Here is a 17612-nt window from a genome sequence, read left to right on the forward strand (position 1 = left end):
TCAACATTGGCTAAGACCGACATGACAACAACAACAACATCATCATCAGCCTGTTTTATGTCCACTGCAGGACGAAGCTAGGTAGGCCTCTCCCTGCGGTATGCAATTACTCCTGTCCTGCACCAACCGACTCCAACTAGCGCCCGCGAATTTCCACAATTCATCGCTCCACTCAGCCTTCTGCCTTCCTCGACTGCGTTTCCCTTCTCTTGGTACCCATTTTGTAACCCTAATGATCCAACGGTTATCTAACCGGCGCAGCTCCATTTATTTTCTCTTAATGTCAACATTGGATATCGGCTACCCCCGTTTGCTATCTGATCCACACTGCTCTATTCCCGTCCCTTAACATTACGCCTAACATATTTTGTTTCATCGCTTTTTTCGTGGTCCTTAACAATTACTGTCGAGTTTTTACATATTTACATACATCCCACTTCATGCCTGACAAGATGGCGAGCCGACATTCTATGCCTTTGGCGCGCTCACGTGTCCATCTATGTCGGGGTAATGCTGCAATGCCGCTCATCTCAGCTTAAGCGAGCAACGAAGCAAGCGCCGCGAGCGATACTAGCGCTAGACCTCACAGGTGCCTTTGATAACGTCACACATGAAAGTGTCCTCCGCAACCTGCGCAACACGGGTTGTGGAGTGAAAACTTACAACTACATCCGAGACTTTCTTCGTAACCGAACGGCAAGGATCAGAATAGGAGAGGAGACATCCCAACCGATCTCCCTGGGGGATCGAGGAACGCCGCAAGGTTCGGTCCTTTCTCCCCTCCTATTTAACATGGCTCTCCTGCCGTTGCCCAAGCTTCTCGAATCAATAGATGGTCTGGGCCACGCATTATATACCGACGACATCACCCTCTGGACTGCGAGGGCAGGGTCGGATGGCTGGAGCACGTTAAAGAACCCCAGGTGGTCAAAATTTCCGGAGTCCTCCACTACGGCGTGCCTCATAATCAGAAAGTGGTTTTGGCACGTAAAACCCCAAATATTATTATTATTATCGGATGGCTGGATGGAAAACACGCTTCAAAAAGTGGCTGACACGATCAACAGCTATGTGAAGACATGTGGCCTTTGCTGTTCGCCTCAAAAATCGGAGCTGACCATTGTCAGACCACGTGCATCAAGGACACAAGCAGAAAACATAGAAATCACTTTGGAAGGGAACCGCATCCTCCCGGTACCTCAACTCAGGATCCTGGGTCTCCTGATCCAGGCAGACGGCAAGGCAACAGCCATGATTAGAAAAATGAAGCTCACGTCAGACCAAATCTTGAACATGATCAGACGAGTGGCCAACAGGCGGAGGGGTCTGAAGGAATCAGACACCTTGCGCCTCGTTGAGGCCTTTGTTATCTCACGAATCGTCTACGCAGCGCCGTACCTGCAGCTCCTCAAGAAGGACGTCTTACAACTTGACGCAATAATCAGGAAAGCCACGAAGCAGGCCCTGGGTATTCCCATAAATTCATCCACGACAAAATTACTTCAAATGGAAGTCCACAACACAGTAGCCGAGCTCGTAGAAGCCCACCTATCCAATCAAAGGGTACTCCTTAGCCAGACCAAGGCGGGCAGAAGCGTCCTCCGCAAGCTAGGATGGCAAGAATCGCACTACACCCGCCACGACCAATTACCCGAAAAGTTGAGTGAGAAGTTGGAATGCAAACCACTACCACGCAACATGAACCCCACAAGGCATGTCGGACGACGCGACTCCCGGGCAAGAGCCATCTCCAGGACCCTGGAGGAAGACGACACTGTTTTATATACAGACGCCTCTCTATCGAAACGCTTGTAATTTGTGATGGGTTGCCATCCCCTTGCCTCCTCCTCGTTGGCCCGGGAGTTTAGCGCTCGGGCCTGTTGATGAGCATATTCATTGCCCTCAACTGAGGAGTCAGCCGGGACCCAAACTAATTCGATCGCTTGTTTAGGAGGCGTAGCTTTACCAAGAATTTTTAGTGCCGCAAGGGACTCCCAGCCAGATCTGTAGTTCTTGTATGCAGCTTGTGAGTCCGTGACGATCTTGGTGACGTTTGGTTGCAGGAGTGCGAGAGCTATCGCTGCTTCTTCTGTTTCCTCCGAAGACGGAGTGTAGATTGATGCGCAGGTGACCAGCTTTTCTAGCCCGGTGACCCCGAGAGACGGGTCAGCCACGTTAAGGCCATGTGATCGGTCTCGACAGTGAGCCTTGTTCCTTCTACGTACAATTCGTATTTTGCGACCGCATGGATTACTGCCCAACATCCCTCCTCCGTCACCGTGTAGTTGCGCTCTGGCGGCGTCATCGCGCCGCTTGCGAATGCCACAGGACGCAGCTCAGCCCCTTCCGCCTGAAGGAGTGCTGCGCCAATTCCGAAATAGCAAGCGTATGTCTAGATAACAAAATGCCCGTTTGGTCCGGCCATTTCAGTGAGGCAGAGCCGGCGTTGGCCTGAGCGAGATGGCGGAATCTTTCTTGTTGCTCCTGCCGTCATTGCCAGGTCATGCCCTTCTTCAACAGCTTTGTCAAGGGGGCTTGTATGCTTAGGCATTCGGGAATGTACTGCCAGTGGTAACCTACCATACCGAGAAAACGGCGTACACCACTCACGTCTTGCGGTTCCAGAAGCTCGGCGATTGCTCGAAGTTTCTTCGTATCTGAGGACACCTGGCCTCGTTCAACAGGATAACCGAGCAAGCTCACTTCTGCTCTGCAGATTTGTGCCTTGGTGGGGTTGAGTGTGAGGCCGGCCGTCCGGAGTTTTCCCAGGACGTCTCAGAGATGATACAATTGCTCTTCGAAGGTGTCCGAATAGAGGACATCGTCGAGACAGCCAAGCGCGTGATGCCATTTGACGTCACCGAGTATGCAATCTATCAACCGTTGAGACGTGCTCGGGCTTCCGGACAGACCGAACGAGATCCGCACGAATTCATACAGGCCCCTGTAGGAAGTAGTTGCCGTCTTGCACTCGTCGCCCCTCTACTTGGAGATAACCTTTACTAGCATCTGACGTAGAGAAGTACTTCGCTCCGCCGAGCTTGGAGGTTACCTCGTCAACCCTAGGGAAGGGGTACGCATCCTTTTTCGTGACCGTATTTAGCCGCCTGTAGTCCCCAAGGAGACGGGAGCTCCCATCCTTTTTGGCGACGAGCACGGCAGTCCGCAAGCCCCAGAGGCTTGCGGACTGCCGGACGATACCAGCTTCCAGCAGCTCATGTGGTGCCACGTGAATTGCCTCGCGTTTGGCAGGACTGAACGGTCTATGGTTGGATTTCCAAGGTGGCGCGTCGCCCGTCTCGGTACGGTGCTGCACCTGCTTCGTGCATCCTGGACGGTCTGTGGGCATCTCATCGAAGTCGTCTAACAACGATAAGACGCGGCCCCGCTCGCATTCTGTAAGATCGCCGACGTCTGCCCGGAGATCACACCTTTTCAGATCCGGCCTCGGCGCAAATCCGTGCTGACAGACCGCCACCAGTGGCTTCGGCAGATCGCGAGGTTCGTTGCTCTCTTCGAGGGGATTCTTCTTTTCCACTTTGGCTAATGCCGCTGTGGCGAAATGCGTGAGTGGCGCCAACAAGCTTTTCTTGTAGCCGCTGTTGCCAAAGTCGATCACAATGGCTCTCTTCACCAAGAAATCTTGGCCGAGGATTACTGGGAAATTGAGGCCAACTAGGTTAATTAGCCGCTGCCTCTGACGCCACTGATTCCAGCGCGCGACCAGTCGTACATTGCGTTCTAGCAGTCTCTCCGCGCGCCAATCGAAGAGGGAGTTTTAAATGCCACAGCTTGACGACTCTTCGTTCTAGGTATGAGGCGACCTGTCGCCGATCGTCGACACTTGCCCCGGTGTCGAGTAGTCCTTTGAAAGTAGTCCCCGCGATTTCGAGGTCTGTAGAAGGGCCAGTCACGTTGTTCAGCGTTCCAACTCGAAAAACTGAAGGTACTGCGATGGTGTTTGCCTCGCTGGCTGCTGCCGTAGCCGCCGGCAGTGTTCCCGGCGGACCGTCTTGTTTCTCTGCTAGTTAGGGCACTGACGCGCGATGTGTCCCGTCTCGACTCAGTTGACTCGGGGTTCCGCCCCGTGGGTTATGCTAAACGAGGCTGTCCACCGATTCCCAAGCGTCGGGCTGAGGTCGGCCGTCGATCGCGTTTCGACCAGCTCTGTTTAGCTGCGTCCCTCATCTGCGATCGTCTGATCGGGCGCGTTGTTGCGAACTAAACAAGCCTCGTCTCTGCTTTGCTTGTGCTGCCTGTCACCCGTACGAGTAGGGATGGAGGGCGTGGTCCGAGATTTCGAGGGTAGCGGGTGTGGCCAAATCCCGACCCGGCCTTGCAGCGTGCTCGCTGTTCGTACGCACGCTGCCATTCGAGGCACAGCTTGGCTCCAAGGACTCCGATGGAGGCGGTGGTGGTCAGTGCGCGCAGGCTTCAAGATTTCAGCTTGCAGACGACGTCATTCGGCGGCCAGCCCGTTCAGGTATCTGCAGCGTCACCCCCGCAGATAAATTGCAGAGATAGGATGGAATGCAGGGCCCGTTCCACTCGCTCCGTATTCTAAGTACTCCGATCAGCGTTCTCGTAAATCTCCTGTATCGCTCGGACGCATTCCACCATTGATTCGTCCGGGGTTTGCGTACGTGACTCCAACTCCCTCAGCATCTCCGGTCAGCGCTCCTGCGGGAGGCACTCGTCTCGGAATATCCTACGAGATTTGTCCATGATGCTCGCTGTGTGGCCTACCAATGGACACCGCCGGGCGCCTATGGTCGACTAGAGCAGCCGGGAGAGCTCCCTAACACCGTGCTCTCGCTCATGCTACGTCGTTTGTTTGTACTGACGCAATGCCTGTAAGAAAACGTTGGCGTTCATCTTATCGCCGTAACCACTGTACGTCGGTATGGGGACTATGATCCGAGGCCCGACTGATGTCCCGGCTTGCAAAGCCTGCTGCAAATCACTCGCCACAATGTGCACGTAGTTGGCAGCGTCTGCGGGCATTCCTCCGCTATTGGAAACCGAACGACGCACCGGGCTCGCAGGGCGTGTGGGCTGTGTGGCCCGAGGCATATTTACGTATGACGAGGTACATTCAAGGCAACTGCCGAGGATGTCCAGCTCGTTTGCGGAGGTCCCTGTGTTTGCCGGCAGCCGGTCACTATACTGGGCTCCTTGACGCGTGGCGATCTCACTGTGTGAGGGAGAGCTGAGGGAATCGTGCCATTTGGCCAGACTGAGTGCGCGCTCAAGATGGCCGAGGCTGCTGCGCCGGCGGCGCGCGCTGTTGTTGCGGGATCGACCTGGTTTGAGGCGAGGCCTGGGTGGTGTACGCTGGGATTTGCCGAAATTTTAGAGGCGCGTGCAGCGGAGAGAGGTACATTGCCGTTCGAGGGACGTCCTGTGGGAGACGCCGCCGTAATCCTGTGTGTTGACGATGCGCGCGGATGAAGGCCGGAGGCCGGAGTTATCCCTGCCAGAGTTTTGCCCGGCCCGACGATTGCAAATATTGGCCAACGCCATTAGATTGCTAACTTCGTACTGCAAGATCGTGTTGCGGGAGCCGGCTGATCGAGTGCGTCTGCAAAGGAGAACTCACACTGGACGCCAGTTTTGCCTAAACTTCGTTCTTATGGCTTCAAACAGCTTCGTGACTTTGCTAGCTCGTCATTTCCAACCATAGAGTTTCTCACTACATTACCTAGAGGGAAATCTGGCGCTGCTGCGCTGTGGTATGCATGGGAGTGCCGGTATATTGTGTCTTCGGATTCGCATCGTTCTCGGAGAGCCAGGACACCTTGAAGACGCGCCTGGCAAGCACCGTTCCGTCTGTCATGATGATTCATTCTCTACTAAAACAGCATGTAAAAAGCTGTTTTAGCTTTATTATTACACAAAAACATGTTTTGTTTAATTATGAGAACTTGTTACTGCATGTACAATTATATGATAAGCAAAAAGTATCAGCGGGCCGCCAAAGTTGGAGGACAGACAAGATTCGCGCTCCCTTCGAAACAGTTTGTCTTTTGTTCTTGCTTTTTTTCGCTTGGTCATGCATTGTAGGTGAGTAAAGGATGTAATATGCGTGAACGGAAACATTTTATGAAGATTTTACTTTAAGAGCGCGTTATTTGTGTAGCCATATCTACGTTCTAGACGAAGCCTCTTACAACACCAGCCAACACGAGCCTCGCAGACACATATAGCGTCATTCCCATGACGGCACGGCGCCCCTTAAGAAACTCCCATAGACGGTGGCGCCAGATTTCCCTCTAGGTCTTATAATGAGAAACTATGTTTTCAACAATGTGCTCCACAATAAATGATTAAATAAACGTTCTTAGAATTGTCCGACGGAAGGATTCGAGCACAGGACCTCTAGCGCAGACGCCCCATATTGAAACCATTACGCCACGGACGCATCCATCGACCAGAAACATATAACGCCCTCATGAATTTATCGCATCCAAGACAGTGACAGTGCCCTGAGACGCTTGACGCGTTTCTGTTTGGCCACCTCGACAAGCTGAACAGTTTCAATTAGAAGCGATTGTGCGTGTTCGCGGCGTCTTCTCCACTTAGAAAAGTATAGATTGCTCTGACATTTATGACAATGAAGGCACACAAACCGTAATAAACAAATCCGCGAGAACGTCTGAAACCACAAGCACGAAGATCAGACAAATCCATGTACTTCCCATCATTCCCATGATGGCTCAACGATTGCAGCGCCAGAGTTCCCTCTGGTATATTCCAGGAAACTCTATGGCCGCCGCCATTTTCGCCATTATCCGCCAGTGTACCGCATGCGCACGTGGGTGCAAGTTGTGGAATGGCTTCCACGCGCCTCAGCAGATGGCGCTACGTAAGGGCAATAGTCGGCCGTGCTCGGAAGAAGAGAAGAAAGCATGTGCGAATGCTAGGAAGTGGAGCGGTGGAAGAGAGCAACGAAGGGAAACAAGCGCCCGGCATCCCCGTTTCACCATTTGTCCCGAGCTAATGCGTTGAGCGGTGGCGGAGTTGGCGCTCCTGTCTATCCTACTCCGTAGAGCGGATTAACGTCAATCGTTTCCAGACAGCCTTGCCTCGTGCACCAATAGTAGTGCGACGCCTGCCGCGCCACTGGACACGCTCCTCATCATGCCAGCGTTCTGAAACGCCTGGCAGCTGCCGGGGCGCTGTTCCTCCTAGCCAGAAGCAGTTTCCTAGCTTGCTGGGTTGCACCAACATATATGGCGCGAATTATTAAGACGAAAGCCCTAAATCTCATATGTTTCAAGGTTGCCGTGTGAGGTACAAAATATCGGAACGCTCGTCCCACTGCTCGCACGTTCGTCGTCTCCTTCCACATCGCTGCCATATCGATGCCGCTAATCATGCCAAAAAGGGAACAATTTATTAATATAGAGTTAATCAAGGCACTTGAACCCACGACCTTTGGTGGTAGTCGAAGCCTCGATCTTTCGAGTTGACTAGCGTGAATTAAGGCATAATTAATTAAGGTAGCTTTAATTAACGCACTGTAACCCACGACCTTTACTGGGAGAAAACAAGTACCAAGAAGTAAAACCGCATTCAAATGATAATGTCAAGTAATTTAATGAATGTCTCATGAGCGTGCAGGCTTTCGCGTTCACCCTCTTTGGCGTATGCTAAAGTGACTCATTTTTTCATCAGCGCTAATCACGCCCAGCAATATTACTCATTTTCGGCATACCTTAAGTGGAAGAAATGTGTTTGCATCATAAAGGTAAAATGTATGTGCCTGTTTATGTTTTCGTTTTCTTTTACAGCGAAGGTATATATCGCTAGGTGTCCGTTTTTTGTTTTGTTTTTTGCGGGCGTAGAAGAGGTTTGCGTAGAACAAGAAATCAATGTAGGTAAGTACGGCAGTCCGACGCTCGCGCGCGCGCCGATAACGTCGGACTATAAACGCTAAGGGCGCCTTTACAGTCCGACCTTATGTGCGCGCATCTTTACTGCGACGCTAACATCGTCTAACGACGTTATCAGCAGTTCTGTTCTGGCGGCCGTGCTATGGGTAGGACGCGTATTGTGGGCACCGAGGAAGAGCAGTGTGCCCTCCAAGAACAACAGCGTGAGCAGAAGCGGGAATGAGCGCGACGGCGGAGCGCGCGTTGTTCGTCGGGCCTGGACCGTCGCGTAACTACTTTCCGTCGGATGAAGACCAGCAGCGTGCCCGTGCAGATCGCCAACAGAAACGGGAATGGGCGCGGCGGAAGGAGAGCGCCGACGACGAGTGGGCCACCAACGCCAAGCGTATGCACGATGCCCGTCGGTATGCCAAATACCGCGAGAGGATATGTCCGGCATTTATTACTATGCACATGTCAGTGTACCAACTACGAGTCATCCGTCATGCATAGACTTGACGTTGACTAAAAATCTTTCCTGCATCGTCGTTCAGCCCATGGCCGTCTATCATAGTGACCATAAAGCCATGATCACTACGGCAACAAAACAAACAAAACTGTAGAAACACGAAGACACGTGTCATCATCATCATCATCATCAGCCTAGTTACGCCCACTGCAGGGCAAAGGCCTCTCCCATACTTCTCCAACTGCCCCGGTCATGTACTAATTGTGGCCATGTTGTCCCTGCAAACGTCTTAATGTCATCTGCCCACCTAACTTTCTGCCGCCCCCTGCTACGCTTCCCTTCTCTTGGAATCCAGTCCGTAGCTCTTAGTGACCATCGGTTATCTTCCCTCCTCATTACATGTCCGGCCCATGCCCATTTCTTTTTCTTGATTTCAACTAAGATGTCGTTTACCCGCGTTTGTTGCCTCACCCAATCTGCTCTTTTCTTATCCCTTAACGTTACACCCATCATTCTTCTTTCCATAGCTCGTTGCGTCGTTCGCAATTTCAGCAGAACCCTTTTCGTAAGCCTCCAGGTTTCTGCCCCATATGTGAGTACTGGTAACACACAGCTGTTGTACACTTTCCTTTTGAGGGATAGTGGCAACCTACTGTTCATGATTTGAGAATGCCTGCCAAACGCACCCCAACCCATTCTTATTCTTCTGGTTATTTCAGTCTCATGATCCGGATCCGTGGTCACTACCTGCCCTAAGTAGATGTATTCCCTTACCACTTCCAGTGTTTCGCTACCTATCGTAAACTGCTGTTCTCTTCCGAGACTGTTAAACAGTACTTTAGTTTTCTGCAGATTAATTTTCAGACCCACCCTTCTGCTTTGTCTCTCCAGGTCAGTGAGCATGCATTGCAATTGGTCTCCTGAGTTACTAAGCAAGGCAATATCATCAGCGAATCGCAAGTTGCTAAGGTATTCTCCATCAACTTTTATCCCCAATTCTTCCCACTCCAGGCCTCTGAATACCTCCTGTAAACATGCTGTGAATAGCATTGGAGATATCGTATCTCCCTGTCTGACGCCTTTCTTTATAGGGATTTTGTTGCTTTCTTTGTGGAGGACTACGGTGGCTGTGGAGCCGCTATAGATATCTTCCAGTATTTTTACATATGGCTCATCTACACCCTGATTCCGTAATGCCTCCATGACTGCTGAGGTTTCGACTGAATCAAACGCTTTCTCGTAATCAATGAAAGCTATATATAAGGGTTGGTTATATTCTGCACATTTCTCTATCACTTGATTGATAGTGTGAATATGGTCTATTGTTGAGTAGCCTTTACGGAATCCTGCCTGGTCCTTTGGTTGACAGAAGTCTAAGGTGTTCCTGATTCTATTTGCGATTACCTTAGTAAATACTTTGTAGGCAGCGGACAGTAAGCTGATCGGTCTATAATTTTTCAAGTCTTTGGCGTCCCCTTTCTTATGGATTAGGATTATGTTAGCGTTCTGTGTGTATCTGTCTTTATTCAACCAATATAGAATCGTGATATATTGAATCAGTATACACATTGCACATTATTAATTCAATCACACATTATAAATTCAGTCATTATTAAATCAATCAATACGTAACATCGCTGGTCATCCACTTCACAGAGTGGAATGGCTTTGATTTTTTTTACAAATAAACGCTCGACGCTACTTCTTGTTAGGCTTCGGTGCGTGCAATAAAAAAACGAAAGAAATAACGAAGCCTATAACATATTGTTGCGTGTAGAAACACACAGACGAAAGAGGCTATTTACAGGCTGTATACACTGGCACCAGACAGCCAGGCCGACACTCTTTGGTTTGGTTTGGTTTGGAGCCTGTAGATATAGCCCAACCCACTACGAGGGATTGGCCATGACTCGGGCGGCAGTGGGTTCAAAAAGAATAAATGCCTAAATAGAATTTTTTTTTTACTGAAAATGTGATATTAAATTAATTCTAATCGTTAATAATAATTTTCATGCTATAGTTTCTAAAAATTAGAAGTTTATATTCTTTTTTGGTTTCTTGTTTTGGAAAATAAAACAGTAAAATTAGCATGGAAGTCTCCTTGTTTCCATTATAAAATTATATATGTCATCACATACGTTCCTATTACAGCGTCCTAGTGCCGACGCCCCCAGAGACAGAATGATAGGTAGCGTGATGGCTAATCCAAGTTGGCGGAAGGGACCTTCTAGAAGTCGTTTTCTATGCACTTTGAACCTACGACACTCAATAAAAAAATGATCCATAGTTTCGGGTTCATTGCAGTAAAAACATTTAGGAGAAGGTGCCAAACCAGACCTATGGGAATAGAAATTAAGCCGTGGTATTCGGCAACGCAGACGCGTAAATGAAACTTCAAATTTTCTTGTTGCACACCATACGCTGCGCCAAGGAAATCTAAGGTGCTGAAAATCGGCGTTATCTAATACACATGATTTGGCATGTTCTTCTTGAATGGAAAACTTTTTAAATCTTGCAGAAGTGACGTATGCCGAAGGTTTTAAGATCCTCAGTACCGGGCCTTTAAGAGATGCCGCTGCTAGTGCGTCTGCTGACTCGTTTAAAGTGAGCCCCACGTGCCCTGGCACCCATACCATGTGGATGAGGCGTAGATGTTGGGGAACCAGTGAATGAAATTCTCGGAGAATGATACTTGGATTGGGCACAGATAAAGCGGAGCAAACAGACAAGGAGTCGGTTAAGATTACGGCTGAAGAAATAGATGTGGGAAGTTTGCGTAGAGCTAGGATGATTGCCAATAACTCTGCTTGAAATATTGGCGTAAAATCGGGTAGTCGAAGAGAGAAAGACCAATTTAATGATGTCGAAAAAATGCCCACTCCGGCCTTCTCCTCACTGACAGAAGCATCTGTGGCTATTACTGCATTTATTTGGAGGGTGTCAAGGTGGTCATCTAATAAACCTTTTAGGTATCCAATAGGTAGGAGCTTAGCGTTATTGGGAAATATATCGCCAAATTCAACACTTGCTGTCGAAGTAGGTAAATTTTGAAAACCCGCATCACGGATTGATATTTGTAATGGCTGTAATAGCTTCTGCACAAAAACAACCTGGGGACAATGCAGTCTGGGCCATTGATTCTCAAAGAATGAAGTTGGTTCTCGAGTAAAAATATAGTAGGAGCGTCTCTGGGGAGAAGCATAGATGTTTAGAAATGTTTGGACTGTCAGAATACGAAATCGAGTTTGAAGAGAAGGCAGGTGAGTTTCATGATATAAAATGTTATTTGCTACAAATTTTGGAAGGCCGAGACACAGACGTAGTGATTCGCGTTCTAAAAGAACCAGAGGACGTAACTTATACGTAGGACCTCCTGAAAATAACACGCATCCATACTCTAGAATGGGGCGGACATACATACAATAAATCATCAGCAAGGTCTCCCTGCGCATTCCAAAACGACTGCTGCAGACTCTTCGTAATAAACCAACAGCGCGTGCTCCCTTAGATACGATGTACTCTATGTGTGCCTGCCAATTTAGCTTTTCGGTGTAAATCATTCCCAGATATTTTAAAGAATGTACCTGCGGAATAATCTCCTGGCCATATGACAGTGTTATTCGGATAGGAAAAGTCAAGGGAAAGACAATGATCGCACTTTTGTTGACATTTAGCGACATTTGTATTCCTTTTAGCCAAGTTTCACTCTGATTCAGATACGACTGCAAAGTTTTATATAGGCTATGTATATCATTCGATACCGTGAAAAATGCGATATCATCAGCGTATACGTATACTTGTACGTCATGATTTGTCGGGATGTGATTTAGTAGAATATTGAATAATACTGGGGAAAGTACTGCACCTTGAGGGACGCCCCTTCTCTGTTTGTAACTTTTAGAAGAAACACCGTTTTGATAACAATAAAATGTTCGTCCGCTTAGAAAATTTTGAATCCATGAAATTATATACTGTGGAAGATTCACACTATTGAGTCTGTTGATTAAAGTACTGTGGTCGACACTGTCATACGCCTTCGCAATGTCTAATGTCACTAGGGCCGCGTACTGGTTGTTGCGGCGAGCGAGTTGGATTCTACTCTCCAAGTCAACATGAGCACACCAAATTGAGCAGCCGGGCCTGAATCCTATTTGAGAATCATTTAATATTTGGTTCTTGACTATCCACCTATCAACGTGACCATAGAGAACTCTCTCGATTAACTTTACAAGATTTGAGGTTAAAGAAATAGGTCTAATGTTGTCTATTGAATATCCATCGCCTGGCTTTTTGAGTAGTGGAATTATTTTGGCAACCTTCCAATCTGGATGAATCCATGCATTCTTAATCGAGTAATTTATAAAATTAAGCAAATCCTGGGGAGACAATTCGAATAATACTTTTATCATTGCTGTAGTTATGCCATCAGGGCCTGGGGCTGAAGCTGGCAGCATCTTTACCTCTCTCATTAATTCTTCTAATGTGACCGTTACGTACTCATTAGGTGGTTCAGGTGCCGGTATATGATAGGGGCGAAGTGATGTGAATCGACGCTCTAAGCCTTTTGCAATATTCTCCAGTGACTGCACTAATTCAGTGGAAGTTAAGCTAACTTACTCTCCATTAACTGGGGCTGAAACAATCTTTTTAGACCGTAGAAATCGAAATATGGCTTTTTTATTACTAGACTGCGATAGGTAACTGTAATGTTTGGTGTTATAATTTTCTTTCGCTCTGTCAACTGTTTGCCTGAATGTAGCTGCAGCAAACTTATAGTCATTCCAATTACGTGGACATTGATTATACAGTAACTTTCTCCAGGCTGCCTTTCTTCTTCTATATTCGCGTGCACAGTCCGGATTCCACCATGGAGAATAAGTACCACCTTTAGTTGACTGCATACTGAACTTACATTTTTTATAACTGTCACTTAGCACTTGACACAAATTAACTGCCTTAACTTCATCATTTAGGCCAACCTGTTTTTCTAAAGCTGATCGCAGCGAAACTTGAAATTTAGTATACTTAACATAGGTGCGGACATGCTTTTCAACCAAAATAATTGGGCGCATTATTTCAAAAGTTATTGGAAGATGGTCGCTATTTGTGACCGAGGTAATAGCAGACCAGGAGGAGATTACACAGCCCGAACTGGAAAAAGTTAGGTCTAACACCGAACGCGATGTGCCGGATACATAAGTTGGGGTTCTCGAATTTACACAATGAAGGTTATTTGACGAAACCCAGTCTAACAATCGTTTACCACAAGAGTCGGACCGATAACCCCATGATACGTGGTGAGAATTAAAATCACCAGCTATGATTATATCCTTTCTGCATGCTGCAACCGCGGCATCAAGAGAGCCTGTATTGCGGACTCCTGTAGGGAAATAAGCATTGATTATCCAAAACGGGGCGCATCCAGGAAGCGTTACATCCAATGCTAGAATCTCACTTTCAGTGGAGAATGACTGGTGACTAATTTTAGCTCTATGACAAATTTTTGTTGAGATGAAAAATGCTAATCCCCCTCTAGAAGAAGGACGATTTAGACGAAAACTGCGATAATTCTTTAAATGATAATTCTTTTCTGTGGATAACCAAGTTTCTTGCAGAATAATCAAATCAGGAGAAAGATCTTCACAGAGATATAAGAGATCAGCGGCTGCAGCAAAAATGGAACGACAGTTCCACTGCAGCACTTTCAAGCTTCCTATGTTGACGATATTCCGGCAGTATTAACTGCCGTCTCTAGAATGTTATCCTTTAGGAAATCATCCTTTGATAAGCTCTTATTTTCACTCTTTTTAGCTTTTAGTTTGTGGAGGGTAGTAGCTCTCGGGGAGTATGGGGAAGCACGACGTTTATAAGTTCTAGCATCCAAATCCATGTTCTCCATGGTATCTGAACCGGATTCGTGACTCTGAAAGCCCTCATGTTCTACATGAGTTGCGTGAGCTTCGGAGGCATCAGTACTGCGAGGCGAGATCTCTGCTGATACGTCTTTCTCTATGTTCTCATCGGCGACTGTGATTTCAGAGGCAACACTTGGACGAGCAGTAACATGTAAAAGTTGCGACAACTGAGAGGTGAGAACTTGTCCAATGGTCTCTGAAAGGTTTGTAAATAAAGTGTCAAGGGCTTTTGCCATAGCTTTCTCAACGGCAGCAGCTACAATATCACCAAGAGATGCATCCATTGCTTTTGAGTGACGAGCAGCAGCTGCAGCATAGCGACACGATTTCTCTAATGAGAGTGCACGAGCCTCACGACGCGAACACCGTTTCCGTTCTATAATTTGTAGAATTTCGAGCTCTTGGTTTCTCGCAGGGCATTGCGCACAGTCCGCAGGGTGGGAATCTTCACACAAACAGCATCGTTCGCTCTGAGAGGAACACGTTTTTTCATCGTGGCCTTCTCCGCAAATGCGGCACCGAGGCTCTGATCGACATCCCTTAAAACTGTGGCCGTATCGCCAGCATTGAGCGCATTGCAATGGGCGGGGAGAAATTGCTTCCACCTTGTATATTAATGTCCATGCCTTGACCTCTGACGGCCTATTTGTGCCTGCAAAGGTGACTATAACCGACTCTGTGGGGGTTCTTTGATTCTCAAAAACGCGTGAACATCGCTAGACGGAGACGGCACCTGCCGGGGAGAACATCTGCAGGACCTCTGAAGCACACAGGCTCGCGTCGACTCCACGTACTAGACCCTTAACGCAAGCTAGATGAGCAGGAATAAAAGGCCTCACCGGGTGGTTCGCGAACATTTCGCACTTCAGAGGGTCGGAGACGCAGGTCTGGTCAGGCGAACAGCAAAGAATGCCCCCTCTGCCAAATTGTCGGACATCGGTTATGCTTTGGAAATGCGGGGTTGCTTTCCGCAGCTCTTCTTGAATCAACTTGGGATTCTTGACGCGGATGAATCCCCCATTGGTCGGCACTAGGGCCACTGGAACGCTGTTAATGCCACTGCGCAAGAAAGCCTCTATAGGCATGTCATTAGTGGGAAGCGAAGCCGTCCAGAGGAAAGATCTCTGGCCGGGAGAAGAAAGAGACATTAGGAATTCTCAATAAGAGGAAAGTACAAAATAAAACTAAAGAAAATTAAACCGCCCGATACTTGACCAATTCCCCGCAGAGAACAGGACAGTCCAAGGACAGGACAGGGGCCAGCCGCCACCACGGATGGAACACAGGCTCGACACTCGCCCGCCAAGGCGCAGACCAACTTCATCGTCGTTCTCGCGGCTGCTCGTCTCTTGAGTATCTCCTTATAATTTCGTAATACTACCCCCCGACGGCAAAAGCGCCGTGCCGGTGCTGTGAAATATCCAAGGCGCGTGGAGAGTTGTAGGGCTTGAGTCGGGCGACGTGGACAATGTCACTGGTTGTCACAGCGGAGGACGTAGTGGGCATGGGTAGAACAATTTCATAGGTGCACGCGATATGGGCCCGTATAACAAGAAAGCAGTTTCTCACAAAGGCCAACTTTACGCGATGGTGACCAAAGCAGCACGAGGGTGCCGGGCACAAAATGGACATCACGGTGACGGAGGTCGTAGCGTTGTTTCTGTTTGTCTTGAGACACTTGTAGGCGAACGCGCGCAAGTTGACGAGTATGGTCAGCACGGGGGATTGCATCACGGGCATAAGCGCTAATTGAAGCTGTGGTGGACGGAAGCACAGTGTATAGTAGTAGCGTCGGTTCTCGGCCATACAAGAGGTAAAACGGCGAAAAGCCAGCAGTTTCGAGGCGGGAAGAGTTGTACGCAAAGGTAATGTAAGGTAGAGCCAGGTCCCAGCCACGGTGGTCGTCTGAAAGGTACTTCGATAGCATGTCTGTAAGGGTGTGGTTCAAACGCTCAGTGAGGCCGTTCGTTTGGGGGTGGTAGGAGGTGGCAAATTTATGCTGTATGGAGCAGGCCCGCATGATGTCGTCAATGACTTTGGCCAAAAACGTACGGCAACGGTCTGTTAGCAATTGACGCGGAGCACCATGCATCAAAATGATATCATGTAGAAGGAAGTCCGCAACATCAGTTGCGCAACTGGTCGAAAGAGCGCGGGTTACGGCGTAGCGAGTTGCGTATTCAGCCGCGACTGAAACCGAATTCGTTTCCTGATGTAGATTCCAGAAATGGGCCAAGAAGGTCTAAACCAACACGATGGAAGGTCTCGGCAGGGATGTCGAGCGGCTGCAGGCTACCAGAGGGGAGCTGGGAAGGCTTCTTGCGTCGTTGGCAAAGTTCACAAGTGGTGACGTAACGTCGTACGGAACGGGAAAGGCCCGGCCAGAAAAAACGGCGGCGTACACGGTCATAGGTTCGAGATATGCCGAGGTGTCCTGCCATTGGTGCGTCGTAAAGCTCTTCTAGAACAGTTGAGCGGAGGTGTTTAGGTATGACAAGTAGGAACTCAGAGCCATTCGGATGAAGGTTACGACGGTACAGAGTACTGTCGTGGAGGACGAGGAGGCGTAGAGTGGCATCGGCTGGAGAGTGTTCAAAACGGTCGATGAGTTCTCTGATGTAGGCGTCACGGCGTTGCTCGTCGGCGAAATGAAGCAGCTGTGATACAGAGAATGCGCAAGAAGCACTGGCAATATTAGAGGAGTCAGAGTCGTCAACAGTGTAACCCGACAAGCTGTCAGCGTCTTGGTGCAGGCGGCCAGACTTGTACACCACGGAATATGAAAAATCTTATAGCCTCAAAGCCCATCGACCAAGCCGGCCTGTAGGATCATTTAGCGAAGAAAGCCAGCAGAGAGCATGATGGTCAGTGACTACGGAAAAAGGGTGACCGTAAAGGTAAGGACGGAACTTCGCAACCGCCCAGACTACAGCAAGGCATTCTCGTTCCCTAATGGAATAGTTGCGCTCCGATGGTGTGAGGAGGCGGCTTGTATAAGCAATAACGCGATCCTGGCCACGCTGACGCTGGGCTAATACGGCACCTGCGCCATGACCACTGGCATCTGTACGCAATTCGGTAGGGGCATCAGGGTCGAAGTGGGCGAGAATGGGTGGTGAGGAGAGAAGAGTAACGAAACGAGAGAAGGCGGCGGCTTCTGCAGTACCCCACGAAAATTGCACGCCATTCATCAGAAGATTAGTGAGGGGTCTAGCCATTGCCGCAAAACCTTGAATAAAACGACGAAAGTACGTGCATAGCCCTACAAAACTTCGAACGTCTGCGGCTGTCTTCGGAACCGGAAACTCTCTGACAGCGCGAGTTTTGTCGGGATCAGGCTGTACTCCGGAAACG

This window comes from Dermacentor andersoni, chromosome 2, assembly GCF_023375885.2.
Source record: "Dermacentor andersoni chromosome 2, qqDerAnde1_hic_scaffold, whole genome shotgun sequence".
Classification (NCBI taxonomy): Eukaryota; Metazoa; Arthropoda; class Arachnida; order Ixodida; family Ixodidae; genus Dermacentor; species Dermacentor andersoni.